General features: G+C 36.3%; 1 long non-coding RNA gene across 1 annotated transcript in view; it reads left to right on the forward strand.

Annotated features, from left to right (window-relative positions):
• Nucleotides 1-365: 365 nt before the first annotated feature.
• The window catches only part of LOC135966967 (uncharacterized), a 77,537-nt gene continuing 64,976 nt past the window's right edge, over nt 366-12,926 (forward strand). Inside the window, exon 1 of the long non-coding RNA XR_010580676.1 lies at nt 366-466. This is a non-coding gene — a long non-coding RNA (uncharacterized lncRNA). The remainder of the gene's footprint in view (nt 467-12,926) is intronic.

Raw genomic sequence — 12,926 nt, forward strand, 5'->3', positions numbered from 1 at the left:
TGACATCATAATGTTTAGGTCTGGTGAGAAAGAAGTAACAAATTCTTTAGAGGCCTTTATAACACATGTGTATGATATTAAATGCCATATACAAGCCATGAACACTCAGGGATCTGCTGATTTAATAAAGTTTTTATATGTCCAGTGGTCTAGGGTAACATTCAGCAGACATTTTCTGTATAGACTAGGATATGATTTGGCTCTGTGTCCCTACCCAAATCTCATTTTGAATTGTACTCCTATAATTCTTACATGTTGTGGGAGGGACCTGGTGGGAGATAATTTGAATCATGTGAGTGCTTTCCCCCGTACTGTTCTTGTGGTAATGAACAAGTCTCACGATATCTGATGGTTTTATCAAGGGTTTCTGCTTTTGCATCTTCCTCATTTTCTCTTGCTGCTGCCATGTAAGAACTGCCTTTTCCTCCCTGCCATAATTCTGAGGCCTCCCCAGCCATGTGTAACTGTAAGTCTAATTAAACCTCTTTTTCTTCCCAGTCTTGGGTATCTCTTTCTCCGCAGCATAAAAATGGACAATAGAGACTAGATAGTAAATATACAGCCTTGTAGTTCATATGGTCTGTGAATTCATATCTGGCTTTGTATTTTGTATGGTCTGTGCCACAACTACTCTACTCTACACAGAATATGCACATAGTTGCAGACGTTACATAAATAAATAAGTGAACAGGTGATGCTGTGTTCTAATAAAACTTTATGCACAAAAACAGGTGGCAAGGCAGATTTAGACTGAAGCTGCTGACTTCTAGTCTAGGACATGTCAAAAATAACTCTGCAAAGTAAAAGACCTCATATTATACCTTCCATTAATCTTTTCTTTATGTATGTTTGATGTAATTGATATCTAAAAGACTAAAGGGAGTGTCTTTACATCCCACAAATGTGTTTCTAAAGATTTTTTCCCTATTTCCTTAGATATCACTAGATTTTCTTTATTGATTTAATTTACTCTGATAAAGATTTTATCTTAATATAGCCAATGGAGAGTTTTAATTCTTTCTGCTTTTAGCATTCCTGCATTGTTATTATTTCCTGCATATTTTATATCTGACAACTCTATTTTAATCTAAGTGTTGTGTCTTATTTTAGAATGTATATATATATATATTTTTTTTTTCTGCTGAGACAGAATCTCGCTCTGTCACCCAGGCTGGAGTGCATTGGCACGATCTCTGCTCACTGAAAGCTCCGCCTCTTGGGTTCACGCCATTCTCCTGCCTCAGCCTCCCGAGTAGCTGGGACTATAGGTGCCCGCCACCATGCCCAGCTAATTGTTTTGTATTTTTAGTAGAGACAGGGTTTCACCATGTTAGCCAGGATGGTCTCGATCTGGGATTACAGTCCTGGGATTACAGTCGTGAGCCATCATGCCCAGCCTCTACTCTTTTCTGTATTTTGTTGAGAGCACAAAGCATACACAGTCTAAAAGTGTCTTTTGTTTATTTATAGTAGAAGCTTTTCTATAGCATGCTTATCCTATAAAACTTTTCTTATTTTTTATTATAAAACTTTTCATATGCTCCTTGTTGTTGCTGTTTTTCTTTTTCTCTTGACTCTTTTTCAAAGAATAAAATATCTATTTACGTATGCAAGTTCTATTTGAAACTTCAGGGTGAATGTATTATCTTTGATCCTTTAACTAGTCACCTGAGTGCATCAAATAACCTTGTTTTTAGATCTTATTTGAGGACAAGTTGATGTGCACAGGCTCTCATTAAACTTCCATTTTCTGGGAAAGACTTTACCTAGTGTGACTTTGCTGAAACGTAATGAGATGATGAGATTTTCACCTGTTCCCATTTCCTGCTTCTCCAAATATGATGAGGAAAATTTATTCCTGCATAGTTTGAAATGCTTTGAAATTCTTAATTTTAAAAAGTAGCTTGTAAACACCATAAGTTTTCCAATACAGTGCTCCACATACTTTTTATGAATAAACCAGAAAATCTTAGGAAGTAACAGTCATATGCCGCCTCAATGAGATAATGGCCTCAGAATGAATGTAAAAGTAAGATACTGGGAGAGTGAGAGAGATATGCGGCCTGGCAGGTGAGCTCTGCCTGTCTCAGAAGGCAGTTTGTGTGCAGTATTAAATTATGGCTATATTTTCTTTTCATCTGTGCAGGCTCCAAGACTCAGACGTAGTAATTAACTATGTGTGTAGAAATTCTCTACTATGTTTCTTTAGTCTGATAGAGCCTCTATTTCGTAAGCCTGAGTTATTCTGTGGTTCCCTTTTCAATTTGATTTATCTGTAATGTGGTGGGCAGCAATTTCTATATGAAAAATGTTGTAAATATAGCAGATACTCAAAAGTGTTACCTGCCTGTTGTTGGCATATAACTAATGAGATCTTTAGTTATTATAATATTTGAATTTTTCAATTACTTTCTGTATTTTTTCATTTTTCCATGGGACATCCCCAAATTAAATAAGTAATTCTTTAACTTACACATAGGAATAAAATAAATGTCAGTTTCCTAGTCTCTAGCTTTAGAGTACCTGAGTTAGTAGAAATGAGGTGGAACCTAGAAATCAGTATTTTTAGCAAGTTCTCCAAATGATTCTGAGATGGGCAGTCAAGAATTCACACTTAGAAAAACTATCTTAATTCAAAGACCTTTTGAAGTTTCTGGATATTTTATGTTACAATCAAAAATACCTGGGCTATTAAATATATTTTACAGATTACTTCAAGATCTTGGGTTGTCATGTAGCACAGCCTGAGTGCAGACAGGTATAAGAACCTCCTACCGGCCAGGTGCTGTGGCTCGGGCCTGTAATCCCAGCACTTTGGGAGGCCGAGGCGGGCAGATGACCAGGTCAGGAGATCGAGACCATCCTGGCTAACACAGTGAAACCCCGTCTCTACTAAAAATACAAAAAATTAGCCGGGCGTGGTGTTGGGCGCCTGTGGTCCCAGCTACTCGGGAGGCTGAGGCAGGAGAATGGCGTGAACCCGAGAGGCGGAGCTTGCAGTGAGCTGAGATCGCACCACTGCACTCCAACCTGGGTGACAGAGCAAGACTCCATCTCAAAAAAGAAAAAAAAGAAAAAGAAAAGAAATGAAATGAAAGAAACTCCTACCTTGCAGTTAGAAAGTGATACTCCCAGTCATTTTAGCCACAGGCAGGGCTGTCAAGAGATTAGAAATGGTAATTATTATTCCCTTGGTCTGGAACAGTCTTTTTTTGCAGCTGAGTAGCTCTTAGAAAGAGGTAGAATTGTCACCATTCTTTGAAAATAACAAGAAAAGAATGTTCCCTCTTTAACTTTTAGTGCCAAACTTCCATGGAAACTGAGAATCAAAGGGCAAGTGTATTGGTTTAAGATACATAAAAATAGGAGATAACAATAAGCAATGATTCCTGAACTAAATCTCACTCTACTGCCATGTGTCTAAGTATGCTGTTCTAGTAAATTGGATTAAGTCCCTTTTAATATTCTTCATTAGTATCCAGTCATAAGTTACTAAGTTTCACATATTTGCTACTTCCAGTGTTAAATGGTATTTTCTTCAAATAGTTTTTTTCATATGAACTACCTGTATATGAGACAAGGTATTGAGTTAATATGCCAGAAATTAGAATAATGCTCAGACTAAGTAATATTGAATACATTTTGTTTTCTAAACAGGGCACCTGTCTACAGTGTTTTGGGATTCTAGAGCATCAAGGCTATTTAACAGAAATTCTATTTATTAGAATAGAACTTATAAATTCATCTCAGATAGATGAAAGTAAGCCTCATATTTTGTCTGTAAGATGAAAATAATCCTCACATTTTGTTTGTATTTTGTCACAGAACCTTGGCATTGGTTTGGAAAAGGTTGCTCAACCAATAATGTTAAATAAGTTCTAATTGCATACTTCCAATAATCACTGCAACTTGACTGCATTTTCTTCATTAATACAACATTGTACCCCTTATCACATAGGTTTTATCATATCTTATATAATAGTTATTGATCTCTCCAACATTCTCTTCTCTAATTGTTGAGGCTATGTATTCTGATAGTCTTGTATTTTGCCTATGGTAGATGCTTAAGCTGTGTTAAATGATTTGATTGGTGATTCAGGTTTTAAAGATTTGTATAGAAACTTCCTTTATCATGATTACAAACTCTCTCTAAAAGGAAGATTAACTAATATTTCGATTAACCAGAAATCCTCCAATAAGTGGGAACTAAGATTACAATATATAGTTACAAGTATCCAAAGAACTAGCTACCTGTAAATGGATTTTCAATTAAAGCTGAACTATGCCTGAGATATATGAGAATTAGCTATGAGAAGAGATGAGGTCAGATTATTTCATTTTATTGGCAAATTCTGTTTGATGAAAGAATCGATAATAGAAGTTAATAAATTATTTTTCATCTATTTTGTATTTTATATCTCGTATTGCATATCTATTCAGTATGTCATTGTTTATTTGAAAATGACACTGTAGATAAAGTTTATTATCCATTTATATGATTGGTTATAAAAAAGATCAATAAACCATCATCTTTAAACATTTATTAAGCAGCTTGATACAAGCACAACAGTGCATAATACTATGATACAAAGAGGTGCCTTTCCACCAGATTTTTAGAATAGTAGTATTTTCAAACACTGTCAAAATATGCGTGATGATCTCATCTTCTCCATGTCCAAACTATTTTTCAAATGGCATCTTGCACAGAGAAACAACATATATCCCAACTTACTCTTTGAAAGGTCTAACAAATGGTATTCCCTGAAAAAGCTTATAGCGAAGTTGGCTGAAAACAAAAGAAAACAACAGTATATGAAAATGTAAGCTAAAGTCCCATAGAATTGACCAGGATATGAGTGATCTCAAAATATCACATGCATGGCAAGGCTGACTTTGCTTAGCCTGACAGATCTCATTTTGAGAACTGGACTTTGTCCAGTGCCTTTCCAATTCTCCTTTGGTAAGTCAGCTTTCTACAGTTCCTTTCTGTGTGCACAGTGATTCTGCCCTGTTTGTAATTGGGCTGTAGTAGGCACTTAATAAAGCATCCCTCCTGCTGTGTTTGAGCCTATCAGCCTGCAGTTGTTTAGGTATTCCATAATCATCCATCTCCTAGTATATCCTACCCAGAAGAGTTATGCTGCAATATGTGTTGTTTCAAAGTGAGTAGATTGGCTGCCCTCCAGGATCTCATTGTCAGTGATGCCACCATGCCACTTAATTAAATAGGACTTCCAAAAGAAGCTTCTTTGGAAACCATTTATAAAGTCCTGAGCCACATGAGCTCTCACCACTCTCTATACAATGACAGATCCATAGACTTTCAGTTTCATTTAGCGTTTGGGGCAAACTGAGCTATCCATCTCCCTCCAGCTGATCAAAAGACACCATGATACATCTGACCCCTCTGCCTGACTAATTCCTATACATTCACTAAATACCAGTAAGTGTGTTTTCAGTTTTTATCAGACATGTGCTATATGTTTGGGATATACATTTAAATATAATTAAAGTTTGTGCCTCAATGACCACATCATCTTGTAATTAGGGTAAATACCATATATACAGTAATAGAGGTTTGTAAAGTATATTTTGGAATTAAAGAGGAGGAAGGAGTTCTACCTAACACATAGAGCAAGAAGAAAAGTGAAGCAAAGATGAAACAAGCACTTAGAAGGTGGGCAGTGTGAAAGGGATTGGCGAAAGGGCCCATTTCCATCGAGAGTAACTCTAAGAAAGGATATGTGTACCATGCGAAAGTTTAGTATAGCAGTTCAATTAGAAGCATGGCTTAGCTCTTCCAGACCATGGCTTATCTCAATCCATTTATTATCAATAACTCAATTCAATAAATATATACATGAACAAAAATGTCCTAAGAAAGTAAATAATTTCTCTGGTATACACAACTAGTTAGTTACATCTTTAGGTCTAGGATGCAGATTTCCTAACTGCAGGTCTAAGTGAAGTGTGGTTATTAAAAAGAGGGAAGGGGAGGAAATCCTAGGGTTAGAATACTTTGAGTAATGTAAGGCCTCTCCTCAGCATCTGCAGAGACCTTTTTAATACATAATACATAGAATTGGGATTATCATGTGATTTCTCACATACCAACACTGGCATACTAAGCATTTGTGATGACTGCGTCTTCCAAATTATGGTGAGTTGAGAAAAGTAATAAAACCAATTTCATCTTTTGTCATAAAAGTCATTATACATGCCAAATTAAATCCAATCTCAACATTTGAATATGAAACATATAAGATTTTTACATGAACTAAGCAAATAGTTAAAAATATCATGTAAGCAAGGAATAATTTTAATCTTAATTTGCTTCACCTCTCTGTGGACTCTGACTTTGTTGATTAGACACATCTTTCATCTTCAGAATCGCTCTTCTGTTTATTTTTCTGATAATATTCTGTTACACTTTCCTCCATCCCTTTATTTTGAGCCTGTGTGTGTCTTTGCACGTGAGATTGGTGTCCTGAATACAGCACAATGATGAGTCTTGACTCTATCCGATTTGCCAGTCTGTGTCTTTTAATTGGGGGCATTTAGGCCATTTATATTTAAGTTTAATAAATGTAAATTTAATATTGTTATGTCTGAATTTGATCCTGCCATTATGGTGCTAGCTGGTTATTTTGCCCGTTAGTTGATGCAGTTTCTTCATAGCATCGATGGGCTTTACAATTTGGTGTTTTTGCAGTGGCTGATACCGGTTTTTCCTTTCCATATTTAGTGGTTCCTTCAGGAGCTCTTGTAAGGCAGGCCTGGTGGTGACACAATCTCTCAATATTTGCTTTTCTGTAAAGGATTGTATTTCTCCTTTGCTTGTGAAGCCTAGTTTGGCTGGATATGAAATCTGGGTTGAAAATTCTTTTCTTTAAGAGTGTTGAATATTGGCCCCCACTCTCTTCTGGCTTGTGGGGGAATGCAGATCTGTAGCATTGTTGATTATGGAGAGTGTGTGTATGAAGGGGGTTAATGCTTAAATCTAGCCCTGAAGATGCGTTGTGACTCTAGGTAATTAGAGGACCCCTTGAGGAATGAAATGTTTAATTTAGTTTAAATGAGCAGGAATTTCTATGTTGAACAGTTCAGTAAAGTTTTGAACCTCTTCTGTATACCAGGCCCTGTACTCTTCCTTGGGGATACAAAGATGAATAAGACAGCAGCTTACTGTCCAGTGGAAGGAAAGACGCTTATATAATGAAGACTAAAAGTCAGCATGATGAATGTTATAATAGTCATATACCTAAGGGTGATATGGAGGCAGAAAGGTGAGGCAATGCTTGTTTATAGCAGAAGGAGGATGGTTGGAGGAGTATTGTTAATAAAAACTATTGTTAATAAAAGAAGGGACACCTCAAATTAATATTGAAATATAACTAGAGACGAGTTAAAGAAGGGAAAAAATGAAAGGAACCACAAGAAGGAAGGCACTGGACTGTATAGACATGCAGTGTTTAGGCTCAAGTATTTTAGTAATATTAGAGCATAAGATGATATTATGGGAATGGCTGGTACCTCCTTTTGCAGTTTCTAGAGAATTGGTAGGAGTCTTGCCAGGGATAACTAAGTGGGACATGCTAAGAACCTTGGACTTAACATGTAAACAGTAGATAGCCATGAGAGGGTTGTACCGACAGAAGTGACAGTCATATTTGAACTCAGAGTGACCACTGGTCATGCAAAATGAATATACCAGAGGTAGGAAGAAGGAGCTCAACAGAAGAGCACACGAGAGACCAGTTAGAAGACTTGATATTGGATGCAGATAACAGAGTGAAAAGATTGCTTTTTGAAAATATTAGTTTGTGAAACCAGCAAAAATTGCAAATAAATTTCTAATTTGAAATTTTAGGTAAGAGATTTCCTTTTCATTTGGAGAAACTTTAGCTTTGTAAAATAACATAGCAAAAGGATAAGCCAGGGTGCAGTGGCTCACACCTGTTATCTCAGCACTTTGGGAGGCCAAAGTGGAAGCGTCACTTAAGGCCAGGAATTCTAGATCATCTTGAACTACACAGTGAGACACTATCTCTACAAAAAATTTAAAAATTAGCTTGTCATGTTGGTGTGCGCCTGTAGTCCCAGCTATTCAGGAGGCTGAGGCAGAAGGATCACTTGAGCCTAGGAGGAGTCCAAGGCTGTAGTAAACTATGATCACACCACTAGATTCCAGCCTATGTGAAAGACTAAGACTTTGTCTCTGAAAAATAATTAAAATATAAAAAAATCGGTACTAAACATCCACCAGTAAGCATGGGTATAGTTATGTTCTAAGATAGAATTTAAGCCTCAAGAAAAAAGCATTGTATAAATCTGTTATGATGCATTTACAACACATTGCAGCCGTACAGTCAGTTCACTCAGAATTGACACTTATCTGGGGCCCTTAATTAGATGCATCTGACATGGGTTTATTTTATAAATGACAACGTGTGCCTCTCTGCTAAATGGTCCTAAGAAGTGGTGCAGGAGTCGCTCTGTTGTGGCATTAAGTACAATGTACACTTTGCAGTCTTTTAGGTCCACACTGGTTTAATGAAAAGTGTAAATTATTTTCAAAAGGTTGAATATGTGATATATTAAATATGAATATATAAATATATAAACATATACAAAATATATATATTTATTTCAAGCTAACAAGGAATCAGTGGCAAAAGTTTTACATCTCAAAACATTTTAAATATCTTTAAAGGTAAGAAATTGCTATAACGACCATATTTTCATGCTTAAATTGATTTATTTGTATACAATTTTTGAAAACTTTATACTTTTGAATATTTTAAAATATAGATTAAATTCAAAAAAATAGTACATAGTGTTCCCATATATCTATTATGCAGTTTTTCTGCATAATAGATATGTTATAGACTATATATGTTATATATGTTATATATAATATATATCATAATAATATATGTTGTAATATATAATGTGTAATGTATATTAACAGTAAAAAAGTTAATATCTTACATTGACTATGATACATTTACAAAATTAAGAAATTAACGTTGGTGCATTACTACTAATTAAACTACAGAATTTGTTCAGATTTCACTAGTGTTTCCACAAATGCCCTTTTCTATTTCCAAATACAATTCAGAGTATTACACTTTATGTAATCATCATGTGTCCTCAGTCTGTGACAGCATCTCAGTCTTTCCTATTTTTCTTGATGTAGACCATATTAAGGCATGGCCAGGTATTTTCTAGAATGTTCCTCAATTTGGGTTTGTTTGATGTTTCTCTTATGATCAGACAGAAGTTATAGGATTGGAGTAGGAAGACCTCAGAGGTGACACACCCATCTATTCCATCTCATCCTATCAGAAGATATGTGATAGCAACATGACATCACTGGTGATATTAACTCTAATTATCTTAGCTCAGGTTGAAATAATCGTTGTAAAGTGATGATTTTTCTTTCCATGCTCTTTCTTTGGGAGGAGTTACCAAATACAGCCCACAACCAATGTGATGGAAGTGATGCTGCACTTCTTAGAGGAAGAGATATCTACAAAATGTATTTGGAATTCTTCTCTAAGGGAGATTTGTCCCTTTGCCCACATCTTTAGTTACTTAAACATTTATATTAATATGGACCCATGGATATTGTCTTCTCTGGTCTGATAAAACAAAACACCATAACTAGATGGCTTATAAACAACAAACATTTGTTTCTCACAGTTTAGGAGCCTGGGAAGTCCAAGGTGAGGGCACTTGCAAATTTGCTGCCTGGTGAAGGCCCGTGTCCTGGTTCATAGATGGCAGCTGCCTTTTTGTTGTGTCCTCACATGCTGAAAGTGGGTGAGAGCATTCTCTGGAGTCTTTTTAAGAAGGGCACTAATCCCATTCATGAGGGCTGCATTCTTATCACCTAATCACCTTCCAAAGTCCCCACCTCTAGTAATACCATGGCATTGAGTAGTAGGTTTTAATACAGGAATTTGAATAAGGACACAAACATTCAATCTGTAGAAAATATTTATTCTATATTTGGAGTTATCATCCAATACTATGCTGTTCATTATGTTGCTCAAACTGATCCACGTTTGGGCACTGGAAATTCTTTCAGATTGGCTCCTGTTCCCTTTGGCATGCCCACTTGTTATATTTTTGAACATTTTCTTATTTTCTGGCCACACAGGGTGCTCCAAGTTTATCCTATATCATACCCTTCTCAATCATAGAATTAGCCTTGCTCCAGGGAGTCTTGCTTCCTCAAAGAAAAATCTTGTTGGAGAATGATTATTTAGCAATCAAGATCTGGACTATACTGCTTTTTAGAAATATTTTGTTTTCTCATTTTTTATCTTGTATTCTTAGATTAGACCACAGAAGTAATCCTTTCTTGTCATTTTTGTCTGAAGAGCAATTTTGTGGCTTGGGGAGTTTTTCAGGAATATGAATTCCTGGTTCCCACTGCTGGGAACTGTGACTCAGTAGCTAGGCACTGAACTGGTGTTTCTGGCGTTGGTGTTGCAATATACTCACATAATTTTGTTCTGAAAAATAATTACGAATTACAGCATATGTGATGAATTCTCTTAAATTCATAGCGGGACCAAATGAAACTCAGAGAATAAGCACATGGCCAAAGACACAGAGCAAAGGAAGCTATTTCTTTACTCCTAGTAAATCAGTTATTTCCCATACTTACACTCCCAGTGTATGTTTACTCATACCCTTTAAGTCAGTGATTCTCAACCCTGGTTCTTTCAGGAAAGCTTTAAAAATCCCTATGTCCAGACCTCAGTTTCAGAAATTCTGATTTAAATGGTGTAAGGTGGCACTTTGCAACTAGGTTTTAAAGCCTTACAGATGATATAATGAACAGCCAGGATTGAGAACTCTTGCTTTCAGTAAACAAATTCAATCTCATCTGGGTACAGATATTGTGTATTATGTTTTTTCTAACATTTCTGAGTAACATTTAACTTACGTGGTATAACTTGACAGCTCAGGTTTATCAATTTAATTTCACAAACATGTATAACATTTACTTTGTGTTTAGTATGGTGCTGGATTCTCTGGGGAGAGAGAGATTAGGGACATGAATCAGTTATAGTCCCTTCCATCCAAGAGCTTAAACTATAATAGAACAGCATTGGTATGGATCCAAAGTAGTAGAATATCAAGTGGAGACAGGTGAGTGGATAGGAGCATAAAGTGCCAGGATGGGAAATGGGGGCTCCAGGGAAGGAGATCATGTTGAGTTTAAATACATAATTTTGTTCCCTGGCTGAAAGAAGTCGTGTTTTTCTTAGGAGTCTTTATTATCCTCTGTGGGTGGCCTTTAACAAAGCTGTAGCTCTTCAGGGAATCCAGAAGTCATATTATTTTGTCTTAAAAGTCCATTAGTATCACATGTTAGCTAACACAGTTGTCACCTAGGTCTTGATTAAGCTCTCTCAAGCAAGAGACTAAGCAAACCATGTTAACAATGAATCCAGCTATAAGAAAACTGATGTTATTTTTAGACATCTTGACTGAAAATTGCTTTGTCCCATCACTGGGCAATGCTTATATTACTGTTTTTACTGCTGGTAAATTAGATGTTGTAGAAATTATGCATAACTGCACCATTTTTAATATTTGGTAGTGTAATCATTTCTGTAATTATGATACAGAAGCAACTGCTGCAAGCTGTTCCATGGATGGCTATTTTACTGAGTTCTAATGATGATATCTACTGAAAACTCTATCCACAAAGGCCCTGCCTGCTAGCAAGTGCCTCCCCGGTGATGTGAGGCAGATAAGCTTTATCAGATGCTGTTAATGAGCTTGATTTACGATGTTGGTGGTTCAATCTGACGCATTACTTTGAGCTTTAGGCATTTAGATTCCAGCTTTTGTTATGTCCTCCCCCATCCCTTGGGGAAAGAACAAAACCTGTTAGAATTTGAAATCAGTGGGCATTTGTAAAGTGATGTTGTTGCCATGCCACATTTTCTTGTAAAAACTGTGTCCTAAGTGCAATGTCAAGTTGTGTAATACATACCAAGAACAAGATGCATGAAGCTGTTAATTGAATAAAGGCTAATTATTAATCAGGGAATGGCTTTCATATTAGCTCTGGGAGTTGCCTAAAACACTACAATTAATGGATCCATTACCAGTTTTCACAAAGTGAGGTGATGACCTAGCAGCTGTTGTTTCTCTGGTTGAGCTTGTGGCTATCATCCATTCCTATTCTGCCTGATTCATACTGTTTCCAAAAAATAAATGTGTGCACAGTGTGTAAGCACACCCTCCCCAGTTAAGCCAAACAAGCTATAGACATAAATAAGAGAGCAGTGACCCCCAACACTGTGATTTGTGTGGTTTCTAGGAGACATTCATCTTTCCCTGTCCTCCCACCAGCAGCCTAAGTATCCTGGTGCCTGGAGTTCTGCCATTTGAGCTTTTGGGAAAAATTATACTCTTTCCATGTTTGTGTTATAAAATTTAAATATCAAGAGAGACCAACACATTAAGTCCTCATAGGTTTATATAATTGCATTGTCCTCGATGGATTGTGTCAACTTGTCCAAAATGGAATGTGCTGCCTCCTGCTGTGATGAATTCCTGTGCCCTGCAGTATCAGAGAGGCTAGCAGGTGTTAGCAGGGATTCAAGCCTTGAATAGGTATTAGACGACTAAATGGTGTACACATGTCTTACAACTCTGAGGTTTTTCCATTTTTACTAAGGTGCAATTGACAAATTAAAATTGTATATATTTAAGATGTACACATAATGATTTGGTATGCATCTGCATTGTGAAATAATTACCACAGTTAAGTGAATTAACATCATCTCACATAGTTCTCTTTTTTGTGCATAGAACAGATCTAATTTCTTAGCAAATTTCAAGTACACAATACAGTTTTGTTAACTCTAGTCATCATTCCACAAGGCAAGGACCTC

Source organism: Macaca fascicularis, chromosome 13 (genome assembly GCF_037993035.2).
Source record: "Macaca fascicularis isolate 582-1 chromosome 13, T2T-MFA8v1.1".
Taxonomy (NCBI): Eukaryota; Metazoa; Chordata; class Mammalia; order Primates; family Cercopithecidae; genus Macaca; species Macaca fascicularis.